This window comes from Amphimedon queenslandica, unplaced genomic scaffold, assembly GCF_000090795.2.
Source record: "Amphimedon queenslandica unplaced genomic scaffold, v1.1 AMPQUscaffold_13348, whole genome shotgun sequence".
In the NCBI taxonomy this organism is placed as follows: domain Eukaryota; kingdom Metazoa; phylum Porifera; class Demospongiae; order Haplosclerida; family Niphatidae; genus Amphimedon; species Amphimedon queenslandica.
The window spans coordinates 161,600-167,547 of record NW_003546416.1 but is presented as its reverse complement, the minus strand read 5'-3'; positions in this window follow the sequence as shown (position 1 = coordinate 167,547).

The following is a 5,948-nucleotide window of genomic DNA, read 5'->3' as shown; positions in this document are numbered from 1 at the left end:
AAGGAAATAATCCTTGAGGGATGGCTAGAGTTGTTGTGCCACCATCATTAATCTCCCATGCTATGAGAAGTGGTTTTATTTCTGTTGGAGGAGGATCAAGCTTATCGTAAGATGGCAATGCACACGGAAAAAAATAGTCTCCTTCTTTTCTGTTTTCTACTTCAGCAATGATGTGGAGGTGCTTCAGCAGTTCAATCATATGAGAAGGCTGTAAACCATTTTTAAAAATTTGTTTACCAATAACTTTTAAAAGACCCTCTTTAAAAAGGCCAAAATCAATGAGACTACTTCTTTCATCTGCTGAAGGAGGTGGATTAACAATCAAATGTAATTTATCATGGTCAACGTATGTGATAGCTATTAGATGTGAAAAGATATCAAGAATTGGCTCAGGATAAACAAATATGAAATTTGGTAGAACGTCATGATAATAAAGAATTACAGTGATATTGTGTAAATATTGCAGAGCTGCATCAATTTCTGATTCATCATCAAATCGGAGAGACTTACCAATCTTAATCACTTCTTCTTTTGTAAGAAAATTTCGGTTAACCTTCTTAGTTTCTATCTGCAGTGAAATCTCAAAAGTAAACAATCGAATTGGTAACACAATTGTCATTTCAACTCTGCAATTTGAAATTACAGTACAAAGATCTATGCTTGCATTTTTCCTTTCCTTAGACCCAGCAGGGAGCAACGTATTAACTGGAAATATAATTGAGCCTTGACGTTTATTATGAGGAATGACTTTTTTATTATTACTATATTCTATCAGACTTTCATTCATTTCTTTTAGCTTTTCCTCAGTTACCTGCTCTTTACGTGTACCAAGTATGAAATAATGAGGGTGCTCAGGCATGCGAGAGACATAAGGAATCTCAATGAGATTCAACATAGCTTCGGAACTAATTGTTGATTGGATTATACCACGATTTGAATATTTCAGATTTGTATCAATAGATGTATTTTGATTAATACGATATTGAAACTGGCACTTCTCATCAAGACCTTTGGTAAGATCAATGGTGATGATATTCAGTGCAGCTGCTCTTGTAAAAAGAGGTAGCAACTCTCGATATGCTGGTTGACCACCGGAATCAATAAAATAAACCCAATTTGTGCTGAGTTCTTCCAAGTCTCTAGTATTGATTACTTTTTTCATTACTTCTGTTTCGGCTGCTTTAGTCTCAATTGGTTTCTTTTTAGTTAGTCCATCTTCAGTTAACTTATTCTGTGTTGCTTCCTCCTCAGCTGAATCAATTGCGGTTGATTCTTCTATTGATGAATCGTCTGAACTATCAGACACATCATCATCTTCAGACATATCATCATCTTCAGATAATAGCGCTTCATCTTCTTCTGCAAGAATTTTTTCAAGTTTCGTTTTGTTCTTTAAATGAGATGCTAGTTGATCATATAAATCTTGCTCTTCAACCCTCTCCCACTTCTTATTTCCATCATCAATGGATATTCTTGTTGCTTGAACAGCGCGACAAGCTATTGGTGTACTATCAGTGAGTTTCTCAGGTGGTGGCTCATTAAGTAGGAGGTGCTGCGAACACGTTTTACCAGCTCCAGGTGCACCATGCATATTGATACGAGTGACTTTTAACTCAACTTTACCTTCTTTCAGCCAATTATCAATTTTTTCTAAAAAGTAAATAATGACATAATTTTATTTATTAGTTGAAGCACTGTTTTCAGTGATTTATCACAATACCACAGATTTTGATGTTAGCCCATTGTTAGGGCGGAAGAAAATTTCATGTTGTTTATGGAAATGTTTATATTAAAATTTTGCTGTAAAATTATTTTAACGGTGAAAATTTACCTACATGATGTAAGAACTTGCTCATTATTACACAAATCAGAAGAATTATTGCATTAACACACAGCAATGGCATTATTAATCATGTGCCTTTAAAATGAATAAAAAACATGACAGGATCTGAGCAGAAAGCATGTAAAGGATAGCTTGAACATGGAGCAGGCTGCAGGAATTCATGTAATGTATAATTTCCTTTGATGCATTAACCACTAATGGCCGGGTACGATACCACATATAAATAGAAAATTTCAAGGGTATAAAATTTTATGTTTTTGGGTTGTATAATTTTTTAATTTCAAGAGGATTAAATTCCCCTTTATTGCACTTGAACATGCATTAAATACACATGCTGCACATGTGCAGTGTTTCCACAGCATTGCCTTTTGCATCATTATGTGCAAATAAAAATTTCCATCAAAATCTGTGAAATTAAATACACCACAAAATTTATTATTTTTACAATAGCATATGTACAATCATTACTTCAAGGTTAGTTTAAATTAGTTACACAGGACTACAGCTATTACAACCACTCATGCATGCAGGCTCACCTTCGGGTTTCAAATAGCTGTATTTCTACAAATTGCAGTATAAACTATATTATGTACAATGTATACACACGAATTCTGCACTCCCATTAGTTTTGACAATTGTGATAGTACATGGGACCCTCACCCCTCAATATTTGCCCTTGGCTTCTTCACTTTGGGCAGATATTGAGGGGCAAGGGTCCCACATTGCTAATACACATCTTGAAGCCATGGCATATTATACATAACATACCTTGCATTATAGTGTCTATCATGATCATGCCTTTGCCAATACTCTCCAATTCCTATACAATAATAGTAATAATAATAATAATAATAATAATAATAATAATAATAATAATAATAATAATAACAATAATAATAATAAAATATCAATATCTTCATTTTTGGGAAATTATCGTATCATATCATTTCATTTCAAAATTTTCAATATTGCCCAGCACTAATGATTAGCTAGCTGTTGACCACACCCACAATTTATTTCAATTTTTATGGTAAGATACCGTCAATGTCTCGATTTCTTCAGTTGTTTTAATCACTTCCTATACAATAATGCACAATTATGATGATTTGATAAGATAGTGACATAAGGCTGACAGATGTATAGTAGTAAAAGCCACACAATGACAACCCAAAGTTATGACAAGGAATATAAGACCTTTTGATTATTTGTGCTTGTATATTAATGCTATCAAACAATTAATTCTTACCCTAATATCACGTCCTCCTAATAGTGACAGGTTACTAATATCTGATAATGATTCATCAGGTAGGATCTCCTTCAATTCTGTACGTCTAGTACCAGTAGCATTAACTAAAAATTGTCGTTGTTCAATTACTGCTGAGAGTATATCTTTTACATTATACACTGTCCTTTCTCTTGGTGTATTCACAGGATAGGCTAGTTCTTTAGGATCAATAACTAACTCTTTTACCTCTAGACTAGGACAGGATTCTTCATAAACACTCATTACTTCTCCTATCACGTCTCTTCTTAGAGACACCATATTGTCACTGTAACCTTTCTCACAGGACATCATTACTAGTACACACTGGCTCTCATCCACAATCTCTACCAGTGATCTTATACCACGACGATTAGACCAATAAAGACCATTCTTCCAAAATGTACAACGACGATTTAACTTATTACCTTTTTGAGGTAGAGCCATTTTGTAAGCAAGATGTAATGTTAGGACATAGAAGTATCGAGGAGGAAAGAAATCATGTCTGCTAGTACACTGTAGACACCAACCAAACTGGTACACTTGACTAGTCATTTCATCAGGTCTATCAGTAGACAAAAGACATGGAAAGAACAACAACTTCTTTTCTCTTCTTTTTTTTCTCCCTCTCCTCTCCTCCAGTGCTAACCGATGGGGGTTTGTCATTCTTAGGAAAGATGATTTTAAACTTTGACAGAGTCTCATGTTCTTTAGGAAACAGATCAACATGTCAGGATCATATTTAGGGAAGAGTCTAGTCAGACCAGATACACTAATGATACCAGTATTGCTAGCAATGCCAACGTGTTCTTTAAATGCCTCTGGAGCAAAGAGAATCCCATCCACCTCAGTTAGTAGTATACCCTCATTCATAACAACCCAAACCTTATGCTTACTTTTAAGAACAGTGATCAAACCAATTGAGTGTAACGATTGAAGAACATCCAAGATGTCTTCTCTCTTATCTGGTATAAAGTAATCATCATTGTCCTTACCAGCAGACATTACATCAGAGAGGGTCAGTATATTCTTTTTCCTTTCCTCTAGTAGGCCATACATCATGTGACAATAAAGACTCGAATTCCTTCCACTTGTACTACGAATGGACTCACAGGCACTAGACAACTTATTAAAGAAGGAATCCACACCACTCCCACCAAGCTTACGACAATCTAAGAAGACACTATCACACCTTTCCCTTATAATAATCTCCTGTATTTCTTCCTTTCTCCTTCTCCTTTCAACAGGATTACTTATCTCATCCACATGACTGACTATTACAATAACATGGCATTGATTAAGAACTTTCTGTGCTTGATGTCTCACAACTGTTAGCCACTGATGAAGCTGTTTGACTGCTTCCTTCTCCAATATATTGACTACTATCAGGAACACACCGCCAGAACCTTGTAATAGTTTTGAATGACGAGCAAAATCATGAAGAATGATATTACCCAGTGTCCTGTGTTGTAGTTTATAAGGAATGATGCCAACAGTACAGGGCACTACCCCTCCAACATTTCTAAAGCAACCAAGAAGGATGAAACCAGTAGCTGTATCATTGATGACATGACTAAGAGTACTTTTACCAGCTCCAGAAACACCAACAACAAGGACGTTAACATAAGAATCAACTGGATGAGATATTTTAATGTCATGAAACTTCTTAAAGATTGGAAGAGTATTAGTCCCTCCTCTCTGCTGCTCTGCTTTAGCTAGTTGTAACGGTGTTCTCCCCTCACTATCTTTAGCTGATGGATCACATTTACCAGTTGATAGTAAATATTCAACAGAACGACTAAAAGCAGCAGCAATGTGAAGAGGTGTCCGCCTCCTTGTGTCAGTAGCCATTGGATCACAGCAACACTCATCAATTAGATATTTTAACACATCAACACGATCATGTTGTGCAGCATAATGAAGACAGGTCCGACCACCATCATCTCTTTGGTGTGGATCACAGTGATATTTAGTGATGAGATCTTTTGTAACATCTAACCAGCCGTTCCTTGACGACAAATGAAGTAAAGCAGCACCGGTATTACAGGATGAGCTTATGTTATTTGGCTCCTTCACTAGTGGCAGTAAGCGAACAGCTTCTTCATGATCTCCACGGTCAAACGCATCCAGACACTGGTTTTTCAGCGACATCTTGATCAGTAAGGTGGATGAGAACAGCTAGTGAGAGAGTAAATTCAGAACGAAACGAGGATTCGAAGCTAGAAAGTAAAGGCCTTTCTACACTGGAACCGGTTCCAAACCAGTTCAATGCGCATTAGAAATGCTAGTGTAGAAAGACCTCTAAGAGGCTCGGCAAGAACTTAAACAAGATAAAGATATGCGTTGGCAACAAGAGACCGATAGAGACGAATTCGAACCAATCAGAAGTACGCAGCTCATGTGACTTTTATACCGGTGGCTGTGTTTACACTAGCTTTTTAAACTGAGCCATCCCTGTTTAAAAGGGGCTAGCACAGTTTCATTTGATAGTGTAAACAGTAACCAAACTGAGCTGAAGTGAGCTGGGCCCAAACCAGGCCAGATGGTTAGTACAGCAGGGCCAGCTCAGTCTGGTTCAGCATGGTTTGGCCCACTTATGTAGTGTAAATGCAGCATTAGCAAAAAATCCAATTAAATCTACATTTGAGTTGATTCACATTTTAGTATTATGCATGCATAACAAAATCAAAAACACTCACAAACCGGCACACATTCTTGAAAGAAACAAACAAAAACAAGAAAGAAAGGACACAAGAGGAGAAGAAATGCATTAACTGAGAGAACAAAAGAGAGAGACCAATCAGTAGATTCATTCATTCAATACAGTCTCCAGATATCATATCA